Source organism: Callorhinus ursinus, unplaced genomic scaffold, assembly GCF_003265705.2.
Source record: "Callorhinus ursinus isolate GAN/ISIS: 27379988/994484 unplaced genomic scaffold, GSC_fseal_2.0 scaffold4, whole genome shotgun sequence".
Classification (NCBI taxonomy): Eukaryota; Metazoa; Chordata; class Mammalia; order Carnivora; family Otariidae; genus Callorhinus; species Callorhinus ursinus.
This window is the reverse complement of record NW_027397066.1, coordinates 6,797,564-6,815,941: the sequence shown is the minus strand read 5'-3', so window position 1 is coordinate 6,815,941 and position 18,378 is coordinate 6,797,564. Positions and strand designations below refer to the sequence as shown.

Here is an 18,378-nt window from a genome sequence, read left to right as displayed (position 1 = left end):
CCAAACATTAGGAACATCTGAGGATTGCTAGCAATGCATCCACGCCTGAGCCTCACCACAAACTAAATGGATCTGGCTCTTCGAGGGTGATTCTGACATTGTTATTCTTTCAAGCCTCCCTGGGTGATGGTAACGGCCAGGGTTGAGAACCACTGATGGCCCCAGTGTGGCCACCATACCATTAACATTTCAGACAGTGATCGTGGAAGTCTGGAAGTCTGGCCCCACCTTCCAGATGAGTTCAAGTGCATCCTCCCTTTCTTTGCCATAAATTAATTCATCCTTGCCGCTTGTGATGATTAATTTTATGCACCAACTTAGCTGGGCCACAGTGCCCAGTTATGTGGTCACACATTGTCCTGGATGTTTCCGTGAAGGTGTTTTCTGGGTGAGATGAACATTTAAATCAGTAGACCTGGAGTAAAACAGATGCCTCCACAATGCAGGTGGGCCTCATCTAATCAGTTGAAGGCTTTCAGAGGAAAAAGACTGACCTCCTCTGAGCAAGAAGGAACTCAGCAGCAGACAGCCTTTGGACTTGGCCTGCAACTCTTCTCTGGGTCTGCAGCCTGCTGGTCTGCCCTGCAGATTTTGGACTTGTGCCTCCACAAAACATATGAGCCAGCACACATCTTATTGGTTTCGTTTTTCTGGAGAACGCTGACTAATCTCTACTGTAATGGAAATTGACCTCTTGATCAACACAATCACAATCATTCTTCTTTGGAAAACCACAACTTGAGAATGGGTGATACAGAGGCATGGATTTTCAGTCTAGGGGAGAATAATACAGATCACTCAGTCCAACTGGAACAGAGGCACGAAGGTTAAAACACCCCTGGGTTGATTTTGCCCCTCTGGAGACATTCAGCAATGCCCAGAGACATTTTTGTTGTTGTCACGAGGGGGTGGGGGATGGGGGTACAAGGGTGCTCCTGGCTTCAAGTGGGCAAGGGGCGGGGCATGCTACGAAACATCCCGAAATGCACAGAATTATCATTAAAAGGCAAGAGTGCCCAGGTTGCGAAACCCTGGTTAGGATGGGGAAATAGTTAGTCGTTAAGGAAATTAACTTCTCACCCCGTGCAAGGAGGGGGATTGCAGTTAAATCAGGAAGGAGCTCGAAAGAGGCCACGGGAATCTGACGGGCGGACTGGACAAAGAGGCGGGGCAAAAATCACCGAAAAGGCCAAGCGGCTTCAGGGAAGCTTTTGAGAGACCAGCCCTACTGTGGAGGGAGGACTGGGAGTCCAGCCAGTGGGAAGCCCACAGGCATGATGTGGCTCGAATTATGCTCCTAAGCGGCCATGAGCTCAGAAGCTCTCCCAGACACGCCAAGGGCTGAGCACGAGACCAGAGGTGGTGAGTAGCTGTCTTGTGTTTTGTGGCTGTGGTTTGTGATGTTGTTTTAAGAATCGGGGGGCCCAGTGGGCAGAGCTAGGCAGCCAGAGTTCTGGCCCCCCCCCCATCTCTGCACATGGCTTCACATCCTCATTTCTCAGCAACTGGGTTGCATCCGGTGGCGGGTGGGTGGAGGGGGGCTGGTAATGGCTGTGTGATGCTCTGAACACAAGACTGCACAGAGACAGCCAGCCCTCAGCGAGGGTGTAGAGAGCGTCCTTGAAGAGGGGCCAAAGGTGGATTAGTGATAAGCAAGTGACACTTCAGTTCCTTCACCTATAAAGTGGGGACAGGGAAACACCTAAGGAGGTCGCGTGGAGCTGGTGGGATGATACAGTGACGGGACTGAGAAAGTTAACATCCCAGGGATGTTTCCAGGATGGCGTTAAAAACACAGAAAACCAGAAAAGCAGGGCCTCATTGAGATGAAGGCAACCAGCAGCCACATGACCAAAGGCATGGAAGCTGCTGGGACACACAGGTTGGAGCGGCACGTGAACACCCCGGGAAGCCTTCCGATCTACCTCGAGCTCCGTATGCGACAAGTGTGGTGTCCTGCCTTTAATCCGACTGGAGGCTCCACTGGAGCAAAAGAGGAGCTGGAAGGAGCGGCGGGGCTGCTGCCCGGCTCCGCCAGATGCAACCCTGGGCGCCACCCCCCGGGACACAGCCGGGGGAATGACAGGGACCAGTTGGTAGAGGGACATCAGATCCTGTTGACTCATTTATTCGTGATGCATCCAGCAAAGAGGAGCGCTGCATTTCCCATAGCTGCTGTGACGAATTCCCACAATCTCAGAGGCTTAAACAACACATATTTATTATCTTACAGTGCCAGAGGTCAGAAGCCTGACATGGGAGCCTTCAGGCTAAAATCAGGGCCACGGTCCATTCTGGGGGCTCTCCAGGAGAGTGCATTCCCTTGCCACTTAGAGCTTCCTGCGGCTGCCCCTGTTCCTCGGCTCATGGCCCCTCCGTCTTCAGGGGGGACAGACTCCTTCCCACCTCAGGTCTCTCTGACTCTCTCTCTTCTGCTTCCCTCTTCCACTTCAAAGGATCTTTGTGATTATATTGGGCTCACCTGGATAATCCCAGATAATCTTCCTATATTAGGGCCAGTTTATTAGCAACTCTAATTCTGTCTGCGACCTTAATTCCCCCGGGCCATGTAGCCTAACACAGCCACAGGTTCCGGGGATGCCCGAACGGAATCATGGGTGGGGAGAGAACTGTCCTGCCCGCCACCAGGTCCCCGGCTGTGCGAAGCATACCTGGGGCAAATCACAGGTGGTCTCTTCTCTTGTAGGGGTTGTGCATCCTAGAGAGGAGACAGATACGGAGAAGTAGTAATACATACCGAGTACTAATGAATGATAGAGAACACACAGTGTGGTCCAGGGATGGAGAGTTATGGTGCCCAGTGTGACAGTTTTCAGCCACATGGTCACGGGAAGCCTCTGAAAAGGTAACATCTGAGCAGAGCACTGACCGTGGAGGAGGAAAGTCCATTCTGAGGCTGAGTTCCAGGCAGAGGGAAAAGCAAGTACAGTGGCCCCGAGGCATGTTTAGGGAATTGGGAGAAGCCAGGTGTGGTGTTGCCAGCGCGAGGTGACAAGGGGAAAAGAGGAGGGAGACGAGGCTGATGACAAAGGCAGGGGTCAGATCATTGGATCATCGTTGGCCAAATGGTTTGGGTTGAATTCTAAGGAAAATGGGAAACCACTGGCGGGTTTTAGGAAGGGTAACAGTATGCTCTGTCTGACCTTTAAACACATCTACGTGGCTCAGACCACATTTGGAATGCTCAGTCTTGGGGCGCCTGGCTGGCTCTGTCAGGAGAGCATGTGAACCTCGATCTCAGGGTCGTGATTTCAAGCCCCACATTGGGCGTAGAGCCTATTGAAAGCAAACAGGTGGTCTCAAAACCCTATATGAGAGCATCTTACTAAAGCATAAAGATATCGGTAGAGAGAACATAAAGAGCTCAATAAACATATTTTAAAAATAATAATAAATAAGGGCGCTTGGGTGGCTCAGTTGGTTAAGCATCTGACTTTTGATTTCCGCTCAGGTCATGATCTCAGGGTCCGGCGACCAAGCCCCGTGACTGGCTCCGTTTTCAGCGGGGAGCCTGCCCCTCCCCCTCCCCCATGTATGCAAACTCTCTCTCTCAAATAAGTAAATCTTAAAAATAATAATAATAAGTACAATGCTCAGTCTTACTACTGAGTGCCAGTGGATTGCAGGGGAGATGGGGGAAGCAGAGAGAGCAGGGCAGAGATGCTGCAGGGGTGCAGGGGAAGGTGGGGAGGGCTGGCCCAGCACGGAGCGAGCAGAACAGGCAGCGGTGGGGTCGGTCGTATGACTAGAGCCCACAGGACAGGATATGGCGGGCAAGGGGAGCGGTGAGGGACCGAGGAGGGTTAGATTTTTGGCTTGAGCCCCTGTGTGTGTTGACTGAGACTGAGGGAGGATGAGCCTGCTCGTGGAAAACCAGGGGCTTCTCTTTGGCCACAGGGAGGGGCTGGTGAGCTCGGAGAAGAGATCCTTTGGGTCCGGGGTCCATGAGCACTCTCTTCCAACGGGTGAGTGCCTGTCACGGGGAGCAGAGGTGGCCGTGGTCCTCTGCGCCCTTAGATGCCAAACACGAAGCCCAGGGAAGGCCAGGTAGACAGGCAGATTTCAGCTCCCCTGGACATCTCGGGATGGAAGTGGCATGAGCCGCGAGGTCCGAGGAAGGAGCATGTGACTCTGCTGTCACTGGCATGTGATTGGGGACAAGTGATTTCAAGTCTTTGCAACTCCATTCAATATTCCTTAAACAGCAGAAGTCGTACTACCATAATGCTAACCATCAGAGCAGACATTCATATCGTGCCTTTCCCGTGCCCCAGGCACTGTTCTCACCGCTTTCCAGGTAATAACGCACTGGCCGCTCACGGCAGCCTGATGACAGGTGTGTGTCATGGTCCTTGTCACCCTGGATAGAGAGGACACTCAGAGAGGGTGAGGACAAAGCGCACACGGCAAGTAGGCGGACAGTCGTCCTACACTGTACGGTGTCTACAGGACACAGAGTGGACTATGCCTCTCCTTCAACTCGACCTACCGGAGGTATCAACCGAAACGCGGTGTGTTTGATTATGGATGTTTGGTGGTGCCACAACGCTGAGCAGTTTCAGCATCAAAATTGAACGGTCTCAAGAGTCTGAAATTGCGGATGGAAAACAGCAAGTTGGCGCAAAACGTGGACCGAGGGCAAGGCGTTCTGCATTTCGATTTCAGATCCAGGCCCACCGACTCTCACTACGTGGCTCAGACCACATTTGGAATGTTCCGTTCCATTCGGGGGGCCCCTCAGTTGAGAAGCATCCTGACAAGCTGGAATCTCCATTATCTCACATCAAAACAGGATGTCTGTTGCATGCAAGGACACCAGGGACAAATTCTTGGATGACAGATGGGAGCAAAGTATTTGTCATAGCTGAAACTGACGTGTGACTATAGTCGACCCTTGGACCATGTGGCGGTTGGGGTCCCGACTCCTCTGCACAGTTGAATATCCATGTACAACTTTTGACTCCCCCCAAAGTTAACTACTAATAGCCCACTGTTGACCGGAACCCTTACGGATAACGTGAACAGTTGATTGACCCATGCTTTGTATGTTATATGTATTATATACTGTTCTCTTACAATAGAGTAAGCTGCAGAAATGTTGCTGAGAAATTCATAAGGAAGAGAAACTATGTTTGGCAGTATTGTAGACGTGGACTTGCTCAGATCAAACCTGCATCCTCGGAGGGTCAGCTGCATCCCTACAATGCACAGGCGACTTCTGGAAATTCCCAAGAAAGACAGCGATGACAACGGGAGAATATCGAAGGATGGCAAATCACAGACGCAGGAACAGGAAACTTGACCGATCTTTTGAAGAGAGTTTCCACAGCAGCTAATTCCCAGAGGCTTGAAGATGAAACCAGTGCACCTGTTTGACTGGTCGCACTGGGAGACTGGGTGACTCACTGCTGAGTGCACAGGAAGCTCTATGATTTGGGACCATGATGTCTCAGCAGGCAATGCTCCGTGTCAGTGGGGATGTGGGCATGGACACAGACCTCACTGGAGGTGGGGATGTGGCTGGGGCAAACTTTCTCAAATTAAATAAACTCATTATTATCTAGAGCCCAATAATCCAAGCCAAACAAACCCACCCCGGCCCACAAGAGGAGAGCTAAGAGCACATTCACTGCTGTGCTGCTCTCGAGCTGAAGGCCGCCTGGGTCTCCATCCCAGGGTAACGATTTCCCGTCAGTCCTGTGAAGCTGGTTCCATTTTCTCCCATTTTACAGATGAACAAACTGAAGCTCAGGGAAGTAGAGTAACTCGAACAAGGTCATACTGCTCATAAATGGCAAGGCTGAGACTCACATTCCAGTTCCTACGTCAGTATATTTGTCCACCTGACCACCCTCTCATGAGAGGAACGAAGGGGCAGAATTGGCAAAAACAAACAAACAAACAAACAAACCCTCTTTCCTGTCACTCTCACGGCTCCTTCCATCTTGTATTTCTTCCTTTGTTCCAGATAAAAGCAGGAGAAAAGATACAATTACAGAAAAAAAGAGGTCTGGAGGGAGTGAGGGTGGAGGAGTCAGTTTGACCTCCTAGAATTCTGACTTCAGTTAAGATTCTTACCCGGCCCCTGATGATGTTTTGCGTAATAAAAATTCCCAAAAGATAACTAACGACGAACATATGTTAAGCCCGGTTGCCAGGCACTATTCTAAGGATTTTAACGTCTGTGTCAGTTAACAGCAATCCTACGAAGCAGGTGGGATGTTTACCATCTCGATTCACAGACACAGGAACAGAAACCAGAGAGGTTAGGTAACTTGCCCAAGGTCACACAGCTGGACTATGAGGCCAGGCTCTCTGAGTCTGGGCTCCACACTTGCAGGAAGCGGAACTCAGCCTGGGAGCCTGTGCATTGAGGCAGAACCGCTAATCTGGATTGGCTCCCACTGTGCTCCGGGCTAGCTTCACTTTGGACGGATCACAGAACCACCGTCAACCTTGGTTTTCTTGGCGCCAGGCATGGATAGAGAAGGTGTTCCCTCCTACGGTTGTTATGAGATGTAACATCAGCAAGGCAATCAACAAATGATTGTCAGTCATGTGTCATTGTTGTGGGATTGCACATGTGTTCCCTGGAGGGGGTGTGGGTCCGTGGGGGGTGGCCAGAGGATCCCCGAGGAGCAGGCGTGGGAGGGAGGGTGGTGACTGCATTTAAGAGGGAAGTGAAGGGCGGGGGGGGGGGGGGTGTTGAGACACTGGGCCCTGGCAAGGAGACAAGGTGGGTTCAGCTGACTGACCGGGGCCTGGAAAATCCAGCCAGGGTTGGCTCCGGATGCTTGAAAGGGGGAGGGAAAGACATGGGGGAGAGCCAGCCCCCAGGCTTTGGCACCGGACAGATCTGACTTAGAGTCTCTCCTCATCTCCGCTGGTGTGTGACCTTGACACCTTCCTCAGGCTTTCCTTGCTCAGACATGGGCTCTCGCTGGAGCCCTTGCAGGGCGGCTGGGGACTCGGGGAGATGAGCTCAGGCATGCAGGCTGCCCGGCATGTGGCAATCGCTGGGAAAGCCCAGCCTTCCCTGTCCATGGAGGACCAGGAACACAGGGGGCTGAGCTCTGCGGGCCTTGGCCCAAATCTGCCCTCGTGACTGCAGACAACGGGCCCGATTTGCCTGCTTGTGTTTCCTGATTTTTTCTTTACAAAAACAGGAAGGAAAACTGGTGATGTCCCTTGGCAAACCCCCCTGGCTTTCAGTCTATGCAGTTAGTTCTTTTTTTTTTTTTTTTTAAGATTTTATTTATTTATTTGAGAGAAAGAGTGAGAGAGAGAGAGAGAGTGAGCCCGGGGTTGGGGGAGAGGCAGAGGGAGAAGCAGTCTCCCCGCTGAACAGGGAGCCTGATGCGGGGCTCGATCCCAGGACCCTGAGATCATGACCTGAGCTGAAGGCAGACGCTTCACTGACTGAGCCACCCAGGTGCCCCACAGTTAGTTCTTATAATAAATACATATTCTTTTTTTCTTTTTTAACTTGACTTTTAGAAGATCAAGATGGGTTTTTTTTTAATGAAATGTTAAAAATCAGAATCGGGAGAAAATAGCACCAGATCAAAAGAGGGGAAGGCTCTAAGATTTTATTTGTCTCCTCGTGTTCCATCTTGCTCCACCACCAAAACCCAGCAGAGAATTCGCGTGCGTTTTTCAGCAGACGCATGCCTCCAGCAGAGAGCAAGGACCAACATCATGACCAACCTTGTAAATGGAGCCCTGGTTCTCTGGAGCCCTTGCAACCTTTCCCCACGAAGTAGCCAGTCTTCTGTTTTTATATGTGAGCACTTAAATACGGGAAAACAGGGAAAGGAAAAGGAGTGATCATGAAGCATCATGGGAGGGAAGCTTTGGGACGGGAGAGGTTGTCAGATGTTCACCAGATGGGCTGATGGCCTGAGTTCCCCTGTGTCCTCCTTGGGCCTCCGAGTGGACAATCTGCATGGAAGGAATCAGGATATAATGTCCTGGCTGAGGACCTCGGCTCTGCTCTCAGTACTGCTCCAGGATGACAGTAGATTTCCAACGATTTCCAGGCGGCGCCCTGGAGCAGACCCTTGCAGCAAGGTCATTATCAGTGTTGGCTCCTCACTATGTTTGACTTCATGAACCGGTTTTTGGAAACAAGGGTATCAGTGCCTGGTTCTCATGGTGTGGGCTGGTCCTGTCTGCATCCGAGTGCCACTCAAGAACGCACTCCAGTGATGGTTCAGCCAGCCCTTCATTGCACCTTTAGCATGAAGCTGCTGAGCTTTTGTTGGGTACTTCATATGAGTCAGACACCATGCTGACTGTTGGGGGTACAGCGGTGACAGGGACAGACACACAGTCCCAGTATGGGGGAGACAGCAAACACCAGGCGACAGAGAGAATGATCACAAAGGGTGACAAGCCCTGGGAAGGATGCAAACCAGGGCTGGATGGAGAAGAAAGGCAGGGCATGGGGGCAGTGCAGAGTGTCCTCCCAGGGCAATGGGAAGCTGGCAGTGACCCTACAGGAGAGGTGCTAAGAGTGGGTGGCAGTCAGGTGACAGAGCAAGTGATGCTGAGAGGCAGTTTGGATCTAGAACCAGTGAGCATTATGGATGCACGATGAGGTTGAGAAGGAAGCAGAGGGAACCAGGATGCTGCCAAGGTTTCTAGCTACCCAAGGAAGCTGGGAGAGCTGCTTACGGAGATGTTGGGGGCAACAAGGGACCCAGGATGGGGGAACAGTTTGGGAGAGAAACTCAAGAGTCTGTGAGTCCTGCAGGTGATACTGTCTGCTGCGTAGTCGGATGTGTGGGTCTGGAGCTTAGGGGAGTGTTCTGAGTCCAGGAGACAAATTTCAGAGCTGTCAGCCTACAGATGCCCTGGCCTTCAAGGTGCACTTGATCTGGTCGGGGACAGGGTTTATAATGAACTGTAGCATGCATCACAAAACCAAGATTTACATTAGACAGAAAACCAGGTGAGCAGAGGGACACCCACAATTTCTGTACGGGGTGGAGTGTGAGGAAAGGATATCTGAACTGAGTCTTGAAGGATGAGTGCATTGAGCAGGCGTCTAGGCTGAGGCACAGCCTGGGAAAGGACTCATACTATCCAGGGAAAGAGGAAACGGTGCATCCAGCGTGGGTGGAGAGCCAGGAGACGCGATGCTAGAAAGTTACGTGTAAGGTCCAGCTCTCAGAGAGCCTCGTGCACCACCTCGGGCCACAAAGCAGATGACCAGATGCACCCCAGAAGCTCTGGCCATGGGAGCTGTCCCCCTCTGAGTGGCTGCAGGTCAGCAGTGGATCATTTTGGCTTGCACCCATGCCAAGCTGATGTACCCACCACCCAAGCTCGGATTACTCTCTTGCTCAGTCAGCTGGTGTTATGGACTGAATGTGTGTGCCCCCCGCCACCCCAGTTCCTTTGTTAAAGTCCTGACCCCCACTGTGACCCTATCTGGAGACAGGGCCTTTATGGAGGTGATGAAGGTTGAAGAGGCCATAAGGGTGGGCTCTGATCTGATAGGATTAGTGTCCTTTAAGAAGAGACACCAGGGGAGTTGCCCTTTCTCCCTTTCCGCCAGGTGAGGACCCGCCGAGACAGCACTATCTGCAAGCCAGGAGGAGAGTTCTCACCAGAACCCAACCCTGCTGGAAACTTGATCTCAGACTTCCAGCCTCCAGAGCTGTGAGAAAACAAATTCCCATGGTTTGTGCCACGCATTTATGGTATCGTTGTTATGGCAGCCTGAGCAAACGAAGCTGGTCAAAGGGAATTTCCCATAAGGCCAAAGGTGTGAGCTTCGAGAGAAGCATCAGCTAAAGGAGAAGCACAGCTGAGGGAGAAGCTTTGGCTGAGGGAGAAGCAACCGTGCAGCAGAGGCAGATGACCTGGGGCACCTGTTCACGCAGTTTGCTTGTGCTCTCTGGACTTTCAACCCTGTGTACCTCTTCCAACAGGGCCCACCCGACCCTAGAAAATGTCAGGGTCATGAGTGACCACAGGCTCAGATGATGTCTCATGCTCAGATACAGTTTCTACTAAGGCCCAGCAACATCCCAGTAGCTGATTTCAAACAGTGCACAGTTCTCTGCTGCAGATGGCATGGCCTCACGCTAGACCCTCGGTGGTCTACACCATGACTCTCTTCGTGGGGCCTGCAGAGACTCCACCTGGCTTCTCTCTCCACAAAAGCCTATGGTTCTCTGGGATCTGCTGGGCTGGGCAGCACAGGGGCAACACAGCTGACACCTCTCCCTGGGCCCGCCACACAGGCTTTCCCTACCTGGGCCCGCCACACAGGCTTTCCCTACCTGGGCCTGCCACACAGGCTTTCCCTACCTGGGGTCCCACTCAAACCTTCCACATCTGATAAATAGGTGGAAATGGTATCCCTAAGTGTGGAATGTGTGCCTCCCAAACCTGGAGAGGCCTATCAAAGATTATACTTCTTTCCCAGGCGTAAGAGGTACAGGTGCATTACTTTGTCCTTCCCCTTAGAGGGGACTTTCCAGCATGCTCTGGACCAGTGAACCCCCTAAGAGCCTCACTGATGTGACCCTTGGCTCTTTGGATCCTAGACCCTTGGATCTTGACTGCTTCATCTTCCACCTTCTGGAATGAATATGCTTTACCGAGGCACACAGAATTAGTACTTCTTGCTTTTCAAGTGCACTTAACACAATGCCATCAGCATGGCAAACTGTCACCGTGTCCTGTGGAATTTTAGATTGTCTGAGTGCCATTGGAGTACATCACAATAACAGAAGAATGAGCTGATCCCTAGAGGAAGACTGTACGTGGGTACCATTTTGTTCCCTGTGGGTGTAAACTGCTTCTGATCCTTCTCTCCGATCAGTATAGAAAAAGATCGAGTTGTCAATTAGTAGCTGCATCCAACATACCTAAGGCTGAGTTAATCCATGCTGGAAAACTTGCTATATCAGACAGTAACTGAAATTGGAGCTCTACTACTTGGTTAAAGTTTCCAAAGTTCCAGGGTCTTCTGCTATGATCCATATGGTTCCTGTAGGGTCAGCCTGGTGAATCCAATGGGGATACAACAGGGACCACCACTCCTGGATGCTTCAACACTCTTAGGGTGGCATTGACCTTTGCAACATAATAATATAACGAATATAAACAATGAAATATTGTTTCTCATTTACTATCTTGGCAGGAGGCAGAGGTTCTCCGGCTTTCTTATGCAATAACTCTGACTCTGGAGGTCAAGGAACCAATGTAAGAGTTCTTCCAGCGGCTCCATGTGTCTTTCCTAAATCCCACAGGGTGGGATTGTTGACTCAGAGTGCCACTGTATGACATACCTGGGCAAGAACTATACTGACTACTTGTTCCTATGTAGCTTATTCTATTGGGGGGCTGTGACAATGCTGGGTATCAGTGCCAACCCAGGCCCTGTATCCATGTCCAATTGCTAATTTGCCCCAGTGTAGGGTTACTTGAGTAAATGGCCACAAAGTCTTTGGGGAACTAAATGAGGGAATCCCTACCATATCCGCTCACTGTCCCACCTTAAGGCAACAGGACCTGCTGTTTGTGCCCTGGTATCAGATAGTCAGTGGTGGGGTCTGGGGGGACACCCCAGCCATCTGCTGAGAGCGAGGGGTAGACGGGGAGGTTACAGGATTAAGGAAAGTAAAGGAGGCTTGACAAACATTTTATGGAGAGTAGGATGTCAGCAGCACAGACCCATTTGAGCATGGCGCCATGTGTTCGGGATGGAATCCACATGCTGGCCTAGCCCGTCCACAGGGCAGAAGAGAAAGTGGAGAATTAGCCACCTAGGCTTGGGGTTCTGCCAGAAAGCCGTGAAGAGGGATGGGGAGATGAAGAATTTAGGACATCACTATGGGACAATGAGTTAAAATCTAGAATCTGACTCAGATGAGGACACTATAGAATGCGGAGGGCTGCCAGACCCGGAAGCAGCTGGTGACCATGGACCACGACAGTCAGAAATGGAGAAAGATGAACGTGTGTTGGGTCCGCGTCCTGCAGCTGCCGTAACAATAGGTATTTGTTCTCTCACGGTTCTGGATCTGACACTCCACCTATAAGGCTCACCTCCCTTGCCTCCGCCTACTCTTGGCCCCACTGGATTCTGCCTTTACCTAAAATGTTAATATTGTGTTCATCGTGGATTTTATTGCATTTATTTTGACTTTTAAAAAATGTTGCATTGGATATTTGTCTTGATGATTGAGGTTTTGGTACCCCCTGAGATTTTGCCGCCAAGGCAAATGCCTCACTAACCTCACTGTCGCCCAGGTCTGGGGGAAGGAGCAGCTAGAGACGGAGAGGAAACACAAGAGCATATTGTCTTGGAGGCTGAAGAAAGAAGGTTTCCCAAGGAGCTGATACAACAGGGTGAGTGTCGACATCATGCGAAGTAAATTAAGCCAGACAAAGAAGGTCATCAATTATATAATCTCATTTATATGACCTGGTTGTAACATTGAAAAAGGGAAAACAATCTACATGACCAACTGGTTAAATGGCATATGGCCATCCAAAAGAATATAAAACAGCCGTGAAAAATGATGTTAATGACGAAGAGAAATATCCTAGAATGTAAAGTGGAAAAAGCAGGATGACCAAGTATAAACAGAGTGTAGAAACAACTGTGTAGAATTATATGTATGCAGAGTGAAAGCAAAATGGTCACATATGCGAAGAAAAGAGCGCCTTCTGTATATAAAACTCTTTAGAATGCACACTAATCCATAGTGACAGAAAGTGGATCGGTGGCTGGATTACAGAGAGGCACGAGGCAAGTTGATATGTATGTTTACTATTTGAATGGAGTGATGGCTTCACAGGTGTATACATGTGTCAAAATTCTGGGTCCACTCAGCCTCTAATTAAACATGTACACTTAAGAATACAGTAACACGGGGCGCCTGGGTGGCTTAGTTGGTTAAGCGACTGCCTTCGGCTCAGGTCATGATCCTGGAGTCTGGGGATCGAGTCCCGCATCGGGCTCCCTGCTCAGCGGGGGGTCTGCTTCTCCCTCTGACCCTCTTCCGTCTCGTGCTGTCTCTCATTCGCTCTCGATAAATAAATAAAATCTTAAAAAAAAAGAATACAGTAACACAATAGCCGCAATACACTTGTTTATTGATTTATTTTTACTCTGTGCCGGCACTGCGAGAAGATATTTCATATATCCTGTCTTTTAATCCTGACACAAAGTTTGTGAGCTAAGTATCACATTTTCCATTTTACAGAGGAAGACAGTAAGACTCAGATTTAAGGAAACTGGTACAGAGTCATGCAATGTGCAAGAGGAGGAATGCAAACTTTGCTAGCTCTCATCTTTGTGCTCATAACTGTTATGCTCTATATTTGGATAACAACAGTACCCACCCCCGCCCAACCCTGGTGGGCAGGCAGCGACGCGTGGGTCCTTGGGAAGGTGCGTTCTGGCCGCCTCAGACGGTCTACTGGGACAACACTATTGATAAATGTTAGCTGGAGCTCACAGTCCAATCCTTTTCATTGATAACCGACAAAGAAGACTCGGTCCCTTAGAGATGGAGAAAGCATATGGCCATTCGGAGCTTCTGAACGAACGTATTTGAGGAATGCTAACCTTTCAGAGGTACCTGGCCCCTGCCGAGCCGGGCTGTGGGACTATCTGGTCCAGGAACTTGCCCTAAATGAAATCTCTCCCATTTTCATATTTTCCCCTTTTCTGCTGTCATCACCACCTCCCTTGTGATTAAAAATGCCAATCGGTAAAGGATGAGACTGCCCTTTTAAATTCGTCCCTGAGTCCCTGGGCTCGGGAAGGGCTCGGGGCTGGCAGCCCCAGGTACAGACTCCTAGGACCAGATGAAGGAGTCACTAATTGCACCCGGCTGCGGTGGACCCATTTAGGAAAGAGAAGACATTTGGATCAGGTGGTGGTGACGGGCAGAGAAGGCAGAGGAGGTGGTCCGAGGCACACAGGTCAGGCTGTGTCACACATTCACATCGCAGACTCGAGGGAGGGCAAGCAGGTGGCACTTCACTCAGCAATTCCGCTGCCTGGGTCCCACTGCCTGCTTGTAACTGGGCTCAGTGGGGAGAGCAGTAGGATTCGTTAATGATGTCCACTATGGCAGGGGGAAGGGAGAGGGACAGTTCAAAAACGCTATCTTTGCTACTTCTTGGTTAATGTAGGCTAGGAAGGCACAGTGAGGCCAAGTGGCTGAAGGCTTCCATATTCTGCTGAAGAATTTAGGCTTTTTGTATACCAGAGGTTTGAAGCTTAGTTTCTCCATTTTAAAACAGAGAATACTATAACCAGAAGATTTCGGGGTAGATATGGAGGGTTTCTTGGAAAAAAGCAAGACTTAGGTTGAGTTTAGAGAGATGATTGTAAGCAGAGGCACGGAAAGAAGGGAGGAGAGAGTTCTGGATCCCCTCAGCCTCTGCTGGGAAGCAGTCTGAGACGCAAGGAGGCAGTCCAGGGCCAGGTGGACATGGGTCTCTGGCAAAGCCAGGTGGGGGTGGCACACCAGGCTGGGGGGGGGGGGGGGGGGGTGTCACAACCACACACCTGACTCACGCATCTCATCTGTTGCCAGACAACCTTAGTGCTTTCCAGTAACATCACGTAACACAAGAGACTTGAGTCATTCATGAAAAGCCACAAAAAGCAGCATCTCGGTTTTCACGGAGCACAGGATGAAAGGAGGAACTTGAGTCAGACATTCAGAGAATCATTGGCCCCCGAAGAGGATGGAGAGAGGAATGTGTTACCAGAAAGGGTGTGTGGGGGGCGGTAAGGTTTGCCTGACCCCGAGTCTTACTTGACCGCCGCGCTTGTCCTGCTCAGATTCTTATTTCCCTTTCCAAAAAAGGGACTCGTGGCTCAGCGTGCTTGCGTAGCTTGCCCAGGGTCACAGGGCTAGGCCCTCAGAATTGGAACCCCGCCCAGGGTATCTGAAGCCAAAGTCTCTGCCCTGTATTAATTCCCACAAGACCCTCCCTGGAGACTTTGAAGGAGGATCCCGGCGCCTCTCCAGCCTGCTCTGAGGACTCGGGCCACATGGTGACGGCAGCTAGGCCAGGCCCCCAGATCCCGGTGTGACAAGCTGCATGCACTGGGCCCAGCGTGGGTTGTGGTCTCCCGCGATCCTTGGAACCGCCATGTGAGTGGGTCACTCTTCCCGTCCTCACTCTCGTCTAAACCTCCATTACCTCTCATGCGAACCAGGCTGTGTCTTCCTGTGCCCACTCCGTCGCTGTCCTCCTGCGTCCCCCAGTGTTAACACCCCAGCGCCGCATGGCTGCCTGAGAGGTCAACCTCCTCCTCCTCCTCAACCCCCTGCCCAGGTTTAGAGACCTTCAATCCTTCCCATCGCTCTTAGGATTCAACCCCGCATCCTTAACCTCATGTACAAGGCAGGCCAGGCCCAAACCCTCACACACAAGCTCCTTCCTGCCCCCTGCCCCTGCCCTCTGGACTGGCACGCCACCTCTACCCCACATCCACACGTGTCAGACTAACTGTCACTCCTCAGCTGAGGTCAGAATCTCATGATGTTGCCTCTCATACCACCTTACACCATTTTCTAGAATTTTCCATAATTGCACTTAAACATCTATCCAAGTGTGTGGTTGTTTAAGGTCTGATTCCCCATTATGTGTAAGGGCCAGGAAGGCAGGGCCCTTTTCTGCTTTGTTCACTTCTGGGGCCATAATGCCTAGAACAGAGTGCTCCTGACACGGAGCAGGTGCTTGGCACACACCGATGAATGAATGAATGAGTGAATAAATGAATGGATGAATGGGTGAACCCCAAGCAGCACAGCTGCATGCCTCCTCTCCAGGACCCTGTTTTACCTTTGTTAAAGTATGTCGGGACATTCTATGTCTGTGACCGTCCCCCACCCCACCCATGGTGCATTCCTAGGGGACAGGAGCGAAGCCTTATTCATCTCAGTATCCATGGCGCTGGGAATCCAGAATGAAGTCAGCCTCAGGATATATGGCATCTTCCTCCTGCAGTCCTGCTAACTAGCCACGCCACTCTGAGTCATTTGTTTCTTCATTTCTAAAATGGAGTTCTGCAGCATGAGTCCCCTGGCCCCTTTAATTGCTAGGGCTGATATTCTAGGATTTCATAACCAGAAGCATTCCCTGTTTCCTTCAGAAATGATATACACTTGGGGAATTCCTGTTAGCATTCTACTGTGCCCATCAGGAGGTGCTTTGGAAACCCTCAGAGCGTCAACCTCCAAACATAGAGCTGTCTCGGGCCACCCGGGAGCAGAGAGGCCTCTCTTCCTTGCTTGGGAAAATACACAACGCGTCTCATTGGGCTTTCGCTCGTCAGGAACTCTGAAACTAATTAGATAGGATCAGTAAGCAATGCAGTCTGTTTCCAAACTGCTTTCCTGCAATTAGACTTTGCCAGGAACTAAAGGTCATAAGCCAGACTCAGCCACACAAACGAGGGCACAATGACAAATCTGATCTTTATGATGCTGATGAAGGTTTGACTTCTCAAGTGGAGATGAGATTTTATTCCTTTTTTCTAATATTAGAAGAAACCAGAGGGAGAGGTGAAAACATTGCAGGGTTGCGCGTGGTGAAACCAGCCTGCTTGGGGAGGGCGGTGCTCATCCACACGCCCTTGACCCCCTCTGCCCATCCTTTGGAAAACCTCTTCCTCAGCTGCTGTCACAAACCAGGACACACCTAGAGTCCCGTCAGCCCTCAGTCCAACCCGGCTAGAAGGCAAGGTTCCTCACCTCTCGGCCCCAGGCACGGCAGAGAAAGTGTCATGTTTGGGATCCGGCGGCTGGCGTTGGACTCTCTGAATTCACTTCCCAGGAATAGAAGAGTCAGCATTTGATCCTCTAAGCCTCAGTTTCCAAATCTGTAAACTAGGGATGATAATGATGCCCCACAGTGGGTTGCCATGGGCATCACGAGGTCACTCAGTGAGTGACAGGGCCTGGTGGAGTCTAGTACATCTGAGAGTCTCAATGGGAAGAATTCTTTTTTTTTTGGACGTGGACCCAAGGGGACCAGAAGGGCCTTTACATCTAGTCTAGGGTTTCTGAAAGCGTGGAACTCAGGATGCTTTTGGGTTGGTTGTGCAAGAGCATACTTCTATTGACACGTTTATGCCTATATTTTAATGTCTGTTAGATGGCATGCATATCATTGCTTAAGGCAGTGGTCCTCGACCATGGCCACACCTTACAGTTGCCCAGGGAGCTTTTAAAATGCTCCAGCCCAGAGAGAGGCCCGGCTTTGAGATTTTATACAACATTCTGCACAAGCCCCTTTAGTGTGAACAGGCAGGCTGAGAACTGCTGGCTGAGGGCAAAGCTGGGTAAAAAATAGAAATAACTCAAAGTAATGTATCCTCAAGGCGGCAAGCTAAGGCTGAGGTTGGGGAAACACAGGTAAGCCAAAAGTTTGTTTGAGGGCCGCATGTCAGGGTCAGCTGCGGCTGGGGTGGGTTGGTGCTCGTTCAATTTCAGATGCCTTGTCCCATGCCAGATCCATGAAACCAGAATCGTAAGGGGTGGGCCTGGAAGATCTTTGTTCTCATCAGCCTGCCTGGCCCTCCGGAGGGCATTCGGGAGCCACTCATTTTATAAAGGTCAAGGCCATGCTCAGGAGGAAGGGAGGCACTCCGTGGTCTGCCCAAGGACGCTGACCAGCCATTGTCAGCCAATCCCACTTTGACACCTGGGAGGTGTTGAGCCAACAGTCACTCCAGGGCAGTGTGGGGCACAGAGGCTGTAATTCTGGGGGCCCTGGGGGCTCTCTGGGGAAGGAGGGGAGCATGTCCACCCCGGTTCCCTAGGACAGGAAGGAGACAGAGAGGCAGGACAAACACCCCGTCCGGGAACATACTGTAAGAGTCTGTGTGGCAGGACTGTTTCCTGGGTGGTAACTTGCAGGTAAGCTTCGTGTTCAGACAGGTAGGGGATAGTGATTAACTCCCCTTCTGGAACCTCCAATATTTGCTGCCCAGAAGGCACAGATGGATCATCTGGAGAATTCCATACCTACTTATTCCTGTTGTGCCTGTGGTCTGGTTGCGGTAGGAGCTGGGAGACTGTGGAAAAATTAAAGAGGAAGTTTCTCAGCCCTTCTACCTGAGTGAACCCCCGGCAAGTATCTACACTGAAGGCATCGGCAAGCCACTTAGCCTCTGAGTCTCAGTGTCTGCATCTCGAAAACGGGTTCTTGCTGGATGATCAGGGGGTGGGAGGGTGGATGGAATGCAAGAGTGTATCTCAGGCTCTGGCACAGGGTAGGTTCCTGATAATAACAAGTGGTTACTTGTTACAGGACAAACGTGGTGCATACTGATCCGCATCTTTGCTTCTGCACTGAGCTCTC

General features: G+C 50.8%; 1 protein-coding gene across 2 annotated transcripts in view; it reads left to right on the top strand.

Annotated features, from left to right (window-relative positions):
* The first annotated feature begins 1,072 nt into the window (after nt 1-1,072).
* Nucleotides 1,073-18,378, top strand: part of SLC2A9 (solute carrier family 2 member 9) — a 228,784-nt gene continuing 211,478 nt past the window's right edge. Inside the window, exon 1 of one of the 2 annotated variants that reach the window (XM_073891428.1) lies at nt 1,073-1,362. The gene's annotated coding sequence lies outside the window, so the exon portion shown is untranslated. The remainder of the gene's footprint in view (nt 1,363-18,378) is intronic. The other variant, XM_025887600.2, reaches the window with a different exon arrangement.